The 12,312-nt window shown below is 39.7% G+C and overlaps 1 protein-coding gene across 2 annotated transcripts in view; it reads right to left on the minus strand.

Annotated features, from left to right (window-relative positions):
• myt1lb (myelin transcription factor 1-like, b) overlaps positions 1 to 11,259 on the minus strand; it is a 116,213-nt gene extending 104,954 nt beyond the window's left edge. For both annotated transcript variants that reach the window (XM_053682802.1, XM_047157797.2), the window contains exon 1: positions 10,661 to 11,259. The gene's annotated coding sequence lies outside the window, so the exon portion shown is untranslated. The remainder of the gene's footprint in view (positions 1 to 10,660) is intronic.
• Positions 11,260 to 12,312: the final 1,053 nt, after the last annotated feature.

Here is a 12,312-nt window from a genome sequence, read left to right on the forward strand (position 1 = left end):
TATCACTCAGCCCCATGATGTTTCACCATATAATTGATAATGGAGCAATGAAAGGCTGAAAAAGGGGAGGAATGGTGCTAATAAACCTGTTTACAATTATAGTTACAATTACATAAAAGCTTCTTCCTTATATTTTCATTTCAGTCACCTATTTCTGCTAGTATAGCTAGTTATGATCTGTTTGTTAGCATAATCTATGGTTGACTGAATATATTCATGATATTCATGTACTTTAACAGAGGTAGTGGTTAATCATCAATACACAGTGCACCCTTCATGTTTAAAAAGATCCGGCCAGAGCCCCGTCGACCCACTGCCTCGGACACCGACACCCGAGAGCCGAAGGCTGGAGATGTCTCACCACAATCCTGACTACAGAGCAACTAAAACCTGCAATCAGAAACGGCTTTAAGGGATAGTGTTACTGCCATTAGTGAAGGGGGGGAAAAAAAACAAAGGGATTGTGAAGTATTGTTCAAGCATCGTCTGCTGAAGACAGCTATATGAAATATTCATTAAGAACATCTATACATGGTGAGGAAAACATAAGAGATCCAAAGCTTTTATGGGATTTAAACCTGCTAGGGTTTTTCCAGGAAGATCTTGACATGATTACGCAGTACCTCACACAAACCTCCACGGTTATTCAAAACTCACAGCAACCATTCCTAACACATCTGGCTTTGCGTTTCTGCAAGCATATGCCAAGTAGTAATGAGCTCTAAAATGCGAACATTACTTATAATGTCAAAACTATACAAATGGGAGATTCTGTATTTTCTCTTTACACCAAGCCTGGCTTTCTTGCCCTGAAAATGTTGTGTGGCAATACTTATTTCATACTCAATTCTCTCCGTGCACAATTAACCACCTATTTGTGTTGCATTGCTGCCATTTTTTTGTCCATAAACTCCTAACACAGAGTGCAATTTCTCAACACTCGGCTCAGGCAGGGGAATGATTAGTGTCTTACGCAAGACGGAAATGAGCTCGCCACGCTTTGCTGTACCGAGCTATTTTGGAACGGAACATAGCAGAAAATGTTGGGCAGAGCTAAAATAAGTGGGTCAGAGCCGAGGAGGAGCGCACCTTTATCTCGGTTTGGGCAGAGAGGATACAGAGAACGGACAGAACACGCGAACGAGTGAAGAGCATATCTAAGATTAGAGTAATACAATTACACAAAATGGCTGAAAGTTTAATAATAGCATTTGTATTATATTTGTGGTGGACTACTTTCATGCATGAAGGAAGGCTAGCTGAATTATTACTATTTTATACGTCAGTGTTGTTTAACGTGGTGTCGGATTCAATTTCTTTCGGGGCTACAGGGCAAACAAAAGGGCTGACTGTGTGGAGGTGGAGTATGCAGTGGGAGTGTGATGGAGGACAGCAGTAGCTCCTGTAAGTAGGGCAATTCCGGCCTGCACCTGGCGGGCTCACCCTCCTCCTGCAAAAACCGCTGACGGTGCACCCTTGGCTCTCTATTTCATCTATGTGCCTCTCTCTCTCTGTCTGCTTTGGGCTTATTTTGGTACTTGATATTTGCTTTGTATGGATGCCCTGTGTGTATATATAAGATTACTTCCTCTGTGCAGGTAATTGTGTTACCGTATGATATCTTTTATACAATCTGCCATCTACTCCAGACAGAAGATAGTGTTTGCAAGCCTGTCAGAGCGCACAGCCAAAGCACGGTGGGTGCAAATGTCTCTGTTTTTGTTGTGTATTCCAGTGCTCAGGTCTACAGTCAGGAGAGCTGACTCAGTGGCAGAGGGCAGAACATGAGCCCTTTGCTGCCCTGGAGGGAAGCGATAAACTGATTCATTAGCTGGCCTTATGACAGAGCACCTGCTTACACCTTTCTGTCTGGACACTGCAGGTCATCTAGGGCAGCCTGAAATGCCTGTACAAAACACAAACACACACATATATCCACACTCTCCATACATAGACATTCATTGTCTAATTAAGCAAACTTCTTGACTAGACTATTGTCATGCTTTGGAAACTTAATCACCGCACTATGTTTTGTCAACGTTATACAGAATTCGAGCATCGAATTCACCAAAGTGTATCAAGTAGGACTTTGTGAGACTTTGAGACCACAGCGAATGATTGCGGTCAGCCAGGTGGCAAATGAGTCACTTTAACAAATGTCGAAATGCAGCTGTCAAAAATCCCTGAAAGGCAAATGATAAGAGCAGAAATGAATCAATATCTAAAAGTAATCCTGTTCGCACCTAGAAGGCCGTTCTAGCCTGCAACAACAAAAAAAAAAAGTTCTGACACTGTGAAAAGACATGCAATCAACAATAAGTGCGCTCCACTTACTGTTGTCTGAAATATGTCAGTGCTTGGAATGTTTCATTCATCTGAATGTTCAGTTAGATCCAAAATATTACAGCTTCAGCTTCATTGGACAAAGGAACACAAACAGCATTTATTATTGATATCAGCCAGTTGCCTCCAAAGTACAAAAAAAGAGATCTTTTTAACAATAAAACTTTCTTTGTAATATTGAACACCTGCAAATTGTGCAACATTTGCCTCAATCCATGTAAGACCTAGCAAAACATAACATACAAATCAATCCAGGCCTTAACTATTTATCTATTTATCAATGCTTAACTATTTATTGCAGTGTGTTTTTTTTTTTTTTCACTGTAACTATCGTAATTCAAGGATAGATTTTGTTTTGCACAAGATATCCACCATCTCTAGTTTTGTCTGTTCAAGAAGTGAAGCTTTTTGTAAAGTACATCGAGTGGTCTTATGTTCATGCCCCTGTCCAGCGTCACTTGCCATTATCAATTATCCATTAGGCAGTGAAATATTCTGACAATATTGCAGAAATGTGACCGGAACAGTTTACACTGATTTAAACAGACAAAACTGATTTAAAGAGCAGGCATAAATAAGAGACACGCGCCCTCACCAATGTGCCTGATGAATAATGGATGTGTGTTTTGTAATCATTTTCCAATATTGCGCTGCTTTTCTCAGCTCTGCTTGGGGAGGATTATTTTTGCCTCTGCTTCACTTTGTATCTCCCTCTCTCTGCTTTTTTCTTCCGCGCTGAGACACGCACCACAAATGTCATCGACACCAAAACGAGGAGGTTAAAAATCCAGCTGGGACTCTCAAATGAGGATTTCTAAAGAATCCTGTGAAGTCTTTATGGCTTCACGAGTGCCTTCTTCCCCTCTGGAGGGTGTGGATGGATGGGGAAAAGAAAATAGGAGTGCAGAACTAAAATAATAGACAAGTCTGTTCAGCAATTGTAGATGAAGATGGCGGTGCCAGAGTCTGAGCTGAGTGCTAATGACAGATGTCAGTATGTGTGAGGCTGGCAGGAGAGAAGCCGATGGCTGCGTGCCATGCTCATGATGTGGTGATAATAGGGGCTGCAGGTCACATGACTTTTTACCAGGGCTGTGTGCTCACAGCCGGTGATAACAACTTTGGATGTGAAAAATCCTCCACACAGCACCACAGTTTGAAATGAGGCACAGGAGCACTGCCTAAAACAGATCAGCAATCTTTATAACTAAAGGCCTTGCATTCCTTACAATAAAAAATCACCTACAATTTTACATCATGTGAAAGGGCATTTCAATATGTTGTACCTTTAATGAATCATGTGAGAAAACCCCACATGAATGTCCTACATTTTAAAAATGCTTAAAAAAAGAAATCGTTTAAAAATCAAGTGAAAATAGAAGAATAATATTTTAAAAATCACACACACAAAAAAGAGAAATGTGAATGTAACTGAATAATGTGAAAAATCACAAAAACCTAATGTTGAAAAAATGAATCAATTGTAAAAATCACATGTGGACATAAACGAATCATGTAAAAAATGACCAAAAATATAACATTTGAAAAAAATCGCTAAAAACAATAACAATATGAAAAATCACTAAAAATGAATATGTTACACAAATCATGTGTAGAGAAATAAAAAGAAATAAATTAAGAAATAAATTGTGTAACAATCACATTTGAGTACACAGTAAATGGATCACATGAAAAATCGCAAAATAAAACGTGAAAATAAACAAATCGTGGAAATATCACCAAATGATTAACAAATATCATATAAAAAAAATCACAGAAAAAACTTGAAAATGCATTAATCCTTAACATATGAAAATCAATGAATCATGGCAAAAATCATATGGTAAAATAAAATGACATATCCTATATGAAAAATTAACATGAAAACGTGAAAACGTAAAATAAATAAATATATATATATATATACATTTTTTAAATCTCATGAAAATAAAAGCACATGTAAAAGTTCACTTGTGAGTCATGTGACTATTCTAATGTAAAGTTCATGTGACACTTTTGCATGGGGCAGAAGCACATACAAGGAAATAAAGCTCAGCAGCAATATTGATCAGAAGAAGGTCATACTCACAGGAATGTTCAAGTCATACAGGAGTGTAGAAATATATGTTGAACCTTTAGAAATGCGCTGGTCATGGCTGTGTTTGTGAATTCCAAACCAGTAAAAGTCTTGCTGTGATTCACCCTTCAGCACTTTGCTATCACACGGCTACAGAGTGGATAACTCATGCAAATCCCACTGTTTCCCGGCATTGTGTGATTGGGAATGTGGTGGCAGCCAACACAGGTGAGCTTATTGTGTGTGTGTGTGTGTGTGTGTGTGTGTGTGTGTGTGTGTGTGTGTGTGTGTGTGTGTGTGTGTGTGTGTGTGTGTGCGGGTGAGCCGAATGCCTGTGGGGGCTTGTTATGGCACAAGGTGAGAGCGGGTATTAATCAGCCTCCTCTCCGCTCTCTGCACTTCCTATTATAGCCCCGCACCCAAGTCCAGATTGATTTTTAATTGTCCGTGCCGTGTGGATATACATCATGTTTTCCCTCCGCAGAGTGGCATCAAGTCGACGGCTCTCTTTTGTTGAGGAAGAACGGACAGAGGAGAAGTTTTAAGGGTGTGCATGGAAAGCTTGGACTCAATCACTCATCTGGCCTTCATGCTTGGAAACCGACAGTATCAGCGCTTGAGCTCGGATAACCCGCTCCCTCCCACCGGAACAGTAAATATTGACACTCCATCATTTGTTTTGAGTCTTGAGCCACCCTTATTTCCAGCCTTTCACAGGTTTAATGACTTAAAGTGCTCTACTGTGTTTTAACTCAGGAAGCCAAACACTCCGTTATTTAAAATGACAAGATGCCTATATCAAGTCATGACCAAATTCTACCATTTTCATCTTTGTTAGATAATAATATTTGAGATTTGATTTTTAGTCCATAATTTGGGTAATACTTCCTACAAGTGCCTTTGTGATATATCTACTCAACACTGAATACTGAACATCTTTTCAACACACTTAGTACTGTTTGACCTTATTGTATACAGTTACTTTATTTATTTTTTTAAAATAATGATTTATAATCACACCATCCAAAGAGCAAGAACTGCCTAGTGAGTCTAGTTCTCACAAGGTTTCCTCTTCATGTTCTTCTTCATGGTGTCTTAGAGAATTTTTTCTTGCTATCAACCTCTCTGTTTTGGCCACTGTGGATCTAAATCTACATCCAGATTTCTGTAAAGCTGTTTTGTGACAATATCTACTGTTAAAAGCACTTTTCAAATAAGATTACATTGAATTAAATGTTTAATGTGTACTCTTTCTGCAGATGGGATTTAAGTGAAGGACACATGAACAGTAATAATATAAAAAATTGACTGGCCATTTGAACCTCTTGTACACCTTGGTCTCAAGTGGCTAGGCGACTAGACAACAGTCATGAATACAAAGACCACCCTTGTCAGGTCCAAGATTAGGACTACACGAGATCGAGTCCAAATGACGGCAAGATGAATCAAGATCAAGACTGAAAACCATCAAATCATCACTGTCATCACGAGATATATGCTTATAATTGGGTTACATCTAGGAGTTTTATTGTGCACGGATATTTGCACAATAAAATAGTGCAAATAGACCAAGACCATATTCAGTGTGACCAATGCCCAAGACGGAAACAAGTCCAAGTAGAAATGCCAATAAGTCTGAGACAAGTCTAAGTCAATACACAAAACCGATCAAAGCCAGACTCGAGTCCAAGACCAGACTCAAGTCCGACAGCTCTAGTGCCAGGAATTCTTGTGAATTGTCGAGCAAAGGCAAAGATTTTTGCAAAGGAAGAAAGCGAAAAGAACCCAAAGAACCCAAATCACCTGGAAAGTCACCCATTATACATGCCAATCTACATACATTCCATGACGAGACTGTGATTAAACACAACCAGATCCTCTATAGTTAAGAATGTGCTATTGAGCCAGGCCCGTGTTTCCTCCCTCAGTCTGGCAGCGTGTGTTATGACTGCAGTCTCTGAGTGTTACCTGAGATGGGAGGGTTTTTCTAGCACTCAGGTCACAGCGACGGAGGGCTATCCCTACATAATTTAATCACATTGCTCTGTCTCTCCAGCATGACACACACTCAGCAGGTGTGAGGCGCTCTCCCATGCTCAACAAGAGCGTGAGATAAGCCTGTCATTTCAGCCAGAAGCAGCTCGTCCTTACGCCTCAGTCTGATCTGATTAGCTACACACATCGATAAGGTCGAGTTTCCAACTGAACCTTCCGACTCTTATAGAAAATCTGGAATTAGTTGCCAGTCAGAGGATGTTGATCATACAAATATATGTCAAGGATAAATGTATAATTTGTATGAAGTTTTACGAGCATGGTTGGATTTTGTTTGATTTCATGCAAATATAAAGGCACATAACTTTTTTTTTTTTTTTTTACATGAATTAAGTTCAATGTGTATATATTAAGCCAATTCATATGAATTTGCAATTGAGATGATGATTTAGTTTCCACAATTAGATCAATTAATAACTAAACACATTGAACAAACAAAAATAAATAGTTTATATGAACAGATTGTGGATGTTGAATCCAGTTTTCTATCAGAAAAATGAGCCATGCCGCCAGTCACGTCAAAATAATGAACTATTCTAATAAAATAAGATTTGCAATCATTCGCCGTAAACAATCCACTGCGATTGCTAATTGCACAATTTTCTGCTGGTATGATTTTTACACAAACACAATTGATAACACTTTAGGTCGGAGCTGTAGCATAAAAAAAAGCCCTAAAGGAGGATTCCAGCATATTAAGTGTGTCAGCAACAATGACACTAATAAATAAAACTTGTAGAAATGCATACTGTACATCTCATCTCACTACTCAATTTAATTCAAGGCAGTGTGGCCTTAATGCACTCAGAATGTCTGTTAACTAAAACATCTGTCTTAAATATCTGATGGTATTTTCTTATATTGTGGTGCAATTTAAGGTCCTAACAAAACAAGAAACAGAGAATTGCTGCTATGGAGTCTATTTATAGCACACTTCTGGATGCATGATGTTTTCTACACTACTGTTTTAACACCTACACTCAGGTAGATATATTTTTTCACCCACAACTCAGGACTGTCATACAGGATTGTATGGTGAGAATGGAGATCAGCCTGTCATGTCCCTGTATTTGTTTTTGCACGTATCACCGTAAAATCCTGTAATTTGACAAGACAGTACAGGAAGAAATGATAATTCAGCAGACACATGCTAATTTCACTGTTTTTGAACAACTCTTTAAGCTCCACCCACTCGCCATGATCACGCCACGCCATATATCCCTGAAAAACTTTTTCCTGATAGATGTAAAACCTTACGAACATCATAAAACCGTATGCAGTCCATACAGGATTTTGTGATATTTTAAATTATCTATTTATCTATCTATTTATTTATCTATTTTCGGTCAAAAATGCTTGAATTTGCTCAGGCTCCCCCATGCCCCCCCCCAATTTGCGATGCAATCTGCACAGTTTTTTGTGCTTTTTGGTGGAAAACTACTTCAATTGACAATCTTTCTGCAGTGATGTTTGTTGGTAAAAGAGACCTTTTAGCTGTCCTCGTGTTCGATGCACGTTAATCGAAGGGGGCTTTGGCTTAATGACCATTGTGATGACGTCACATGGCGCATCTTGGCCCAAATCTTCAGAAAATCTGATGAAACTTTGAAACATTGCAAGCTCATGCAAATATTGCGGAGTTTCCTTGATTATGCGTTAATTTCTGGGAACGCAAAATTGCTAATTCCTGGAGAGACTGAACTTATTAACTTATTAACTAACCAGAGTTAAAAACCTTTTTGGTTTTTATGTATGTATGTATGTATGTATGTATGTATGTATGTATGTATCTATCTATCTATCTATCTATCTATCTATCTATTTATTTATTTATTTTATTTTAAAATTTTTCTCAGAATCTTCGTTTTTCAATATTCGTAACCAAATATCTGTTTCTAGATGTCCTGCCTTCAAGAAATTTTACATGTTCATCTAAATTCCTATATAAAAGTATATTATAGAGAATCTTTCCGAAATCTTGATAGTTGTTTGCCTTAAGTTAGACTTTATACTGAAAAATATATAACAATGCATGGTATGTATTGGTTAAACAGTAAAGAATTTATTCCCCAACAACAAATATTTCTGATAAAGTCTATCAAAGTAAAATAAACATATTAATTCTGACATCATGTAAAGAGTAGCATAAAAAAGATATGTATGCAAATGTAAACAAATCACTTAATTTAGATAAAGCTTCAAGTTCCATGGTAAAAAAAAACACACAAAAACAAACAAACAAAAAAACAAAAAAAAAAAAAACAAGAATATCAATATCTATTGTTTAAAAAAAAAAAATTCACCTGAAGTGTCTTGACTTAACCCAGCATAATCATAAATATGTCCATCATAATCATAAACGTCCATCTTTACATACACTCACCATCCACTTTTATTAGAAATACCTGTACACATTCACATTAACACAATTATGCAATCCAGTGTATAGAATCATGCAGGTACAGGTCAGAAGCTCCAGTAAATGTTTAATCAAACATCAGAATGGGGGAAAATGTGACCTCAGTGATCAGCATGGCATGCTTGGTGCCAGATAGGCTGGTTTTAGTATTTCAGATATTCCAGATCTCCTGGGATATGTACACACAACAGAGCAAAAAAACAAACAACATCCAGTCAGAGGCATCTCTTATAGAAGAAATGCCTTGTTGATGAGAGAGGTCAGAGAAGAATGGCCAGACTGGTTTAGAGCTGACAGGAAGGCTATCATAACCCAAATAACCACTCTTTTCAACCATGGTGAGCAGAAAAGCATCTCAGAACACACAACATGTTGAACCTTCAGGTAGATCGACGACAAGAGCAGAAGACCACAACGGATTCCACTCCTGTCAGCAAAGAACAAGAATCTGAAGCTACAGTGGGTACAATCTCAATGAAACTGGGCATCATCTGGTCTTTTTCTAATCTTCAACTTCCCAGTTTCTATTAAAGTTCCTGTGAACGTGGCTGATCTACATTCAGTCTGCTTTTCTCTCTGCTTACAGTAGAAGTGGTCCTGCTGAAAGTTTGTTTTGAATTCATCCTCATAACAGAACCATGCATAGGACCTTTTCACACGGCAACCAAGTACTTACCGCTAGCCCTACACGGACCATTAGCACTCACTAAAGTGCACTTTGTCTCATGGCCAGATTACAACACTTCACTTTACATCCTGCAGATTAAGTTACAGATATGGGAGAGAGCTGTTCAGAGATAAAGCTCAAACACAACTTAGAGTTTACAGGAGAATCGTGATTTGTGCTGAATCGGAGCTTGCATACTGATAAGTTCGTAAACTTATAAGCAACTTACTGTAAACAGAGTCATTCATCACTTGCCCTGTGCTGCATTTTACTTATTTGACTTTTTTTTTAATTGCGAACTGTCCTTTTTTTTTTTATTTTTTTTTTTACTGAAAACACAGAAAAGAAACCAAAACAACTTTCAAATACTATTAAAAAGCGCATTATAACATGAATATGTTAATGCTATTATATTTATTACATTTGAGCTTGACAGTCAAAAAATGGAGGGAATTATTAATGTTATACCACAATGACTGAACCAGCCAGCATCAATGTAGACAACTGCTCCTCTTTCTAAAGTCAGTGTTTACTTTTGAAAGTGTTTTATTTACCCTCAGCCATCCCAAAAGCTGCTTCATTGTGCACAGACATGTTGCAAACTCCCAAAGCAATAAAGGAATAATCAAAATCTGCCCCCGTTTGCACTGCAGGGACCAATAAGTGGCACACTGAAGCATACAGATGACAGTGCTGTGGTGACCTACTGCACAAACATCACCAAGCCCACAGAAGCTTCTGGAGAGAATGCACAAAGAGCTTTGACCTGAGAGCATCTACTGCCAAGTTCACTCCTCTCTAGAGCTCCCCACAGGGAAGAAAGTTGACGGAGTACAACGAGACTCAGACGTCAAATGGAAAATGAGCTAGAAAGTGTGAGCTAGTGTAGGAAGACTAGCATAACACAACAGTGAATAGCTGTCAAAGATGCTACGAAAGACAGAAATGTCTTCAGTGGAATCTAAAACCATGCATTTTTTTTTTATAACACTTGGATTATATACATTAGATTATGTACAAGAGATCTTAGATCTTTTCTGCAAGGCAGCGCATTCAAGAATAAACAATGAAGAACTAAGGAAAAACTGAAAGGACCCACCAGTCATGAAACGGTGTCTTCGCTCAAACTTTTTGTTGTTATCGCCCCTGATTGTCTTCCTCGCTTTCTTCCAGAGTCGTCTTGTCTTCTCTTGCACACGTTCTCACCCGCACTATTTCATGGAGAGCGCATGCTGGAAAGTTCCTTTCTCCTCCTGAATGCAAATAATTTTTTTAGGAGTTGAAAGCTGATGGGCGTGCAGTGAGCGAGGAGGGAGAGACAGAGAAACGGAGACGGTCGGGAGAGGGAAGCGAGAGATAATGGTTGAAGGCAGGCAACCAATGGGCCTGGAGCTGATCGGAGGAGAGCGAGTGAAGGAGAGCGAGAGAAACAGAGGGAGGGAGGGAAGAGGGAAAAAAGAGAAGAAATGGAATGGGGGCAGCACCAATGAGGCGGAGCGAGGGAAAGCGAGGATAGGGGCCGCCACAGAAGAAACGATGCCACGGAAGAGAGCAGCAGACAGAGAGAGGGATGGAGAGAGAGAGAGAGAGAGAGAGAGAGAGAGAGGGGAGAGAGAGAGGGGAGAGCTATGTGAGTCATAGCGTTTGCTTTGCTGAAGAGTCGAACGAGTGCATGTGATGGAGGAGTGGAGCTTACCCTCAGCATCATGTCTCTCACATCCACAGCCTGCAGCTCTCCACCCATACACACACGGAGACAAAGGAAGAGTGGTGAAATAGAGACTGGTGAAGAGCATCGAGTCCAGAGTCTACTGCTATCTCACATGTGTGTGTGTTAGCATGTGTGTGTGTGTGTGTGTGTGTGTGTGTGTGTGTGTGTGTGTGTGTGTGTGTGTGTGTGAGAAAGATAGCAGGAAAGCGAGAGATGAGGTGGTAGTATACTGTATAAGTGATTTCACTAGACTGAAATTGGTCTCCCGTGCTTCCTCTCTCTCTCTCTCTCTCTCTCTCTCTCTCGCTGTACGAATGTGTTTGTGTGTGTGACAGAGCTGCAGACTGTCTGCTCTCGGCATCAGTGCCTCCCACAGGCCCCGTGGTCTCTGGAGCGGAGATGTGTGTGCTACCGTGACTGTGTATGTGTGTATGCACATTTCTGCACCACTGTATTTAACCTACTATCAGGGAATCTCAACTGCACCCTACACGAAAGAGAGAGACTGGGGTGCTGTAGCTTCTCAACTCAAACCTGTGTGTAACCCTCGGCTGAACACGCAGAACAGCGGCACTTCGCTTAGCCTGCCACAGCTAATTAATGTCCTGCCTCACTCGGGGCTTTGAACTCCGCCAAAGTAGCGCTGCTGTGAAGTAGAGAGATAACGGGCTTAAGAAGCAGCCGGTCCACACTGCCAGGCCGTTTCCCTCTGCTACAGAAAACTGATGAGTCCCTAAACAAAGACGAGAGCAAATCTTCCCTCCGCACACAACACGGCTCATTACGGTCCATGTCCCTCAGTTTGGGTTTATGCCTTATGCTTTTCCAGCGCACATATGGAGGCATGAAAACAATAAGCTGTCAACGTTAGTCGCTTCAACTTTACTGGCTGTGAAGCCCTGATTCCTCTTTAATGGCTTGCTTAAATGGTTTACCTTGCAAGACCAATTGCACAACAATGTCCAGGCATGATATGATTCAGGACAATGCAACATCCCATCAGTGATTTTCAATAAATTAATTACAGGTCAGCCAATACA

Source organism: Ictalurus punctatus, chromosome 9, assembly GCF_001660625.3.
Source record: "Ictalurus punctatus breed USDA103 chromosome 9, Coco_2.0, whole genome shotgun sequence".
Lineage (NCBI taxonomy): Eukaryota > Metazoa > Chordata > Actinopteri > Siluriformes > Ictaluridae > Ictalurus > Ictalurus punctatus.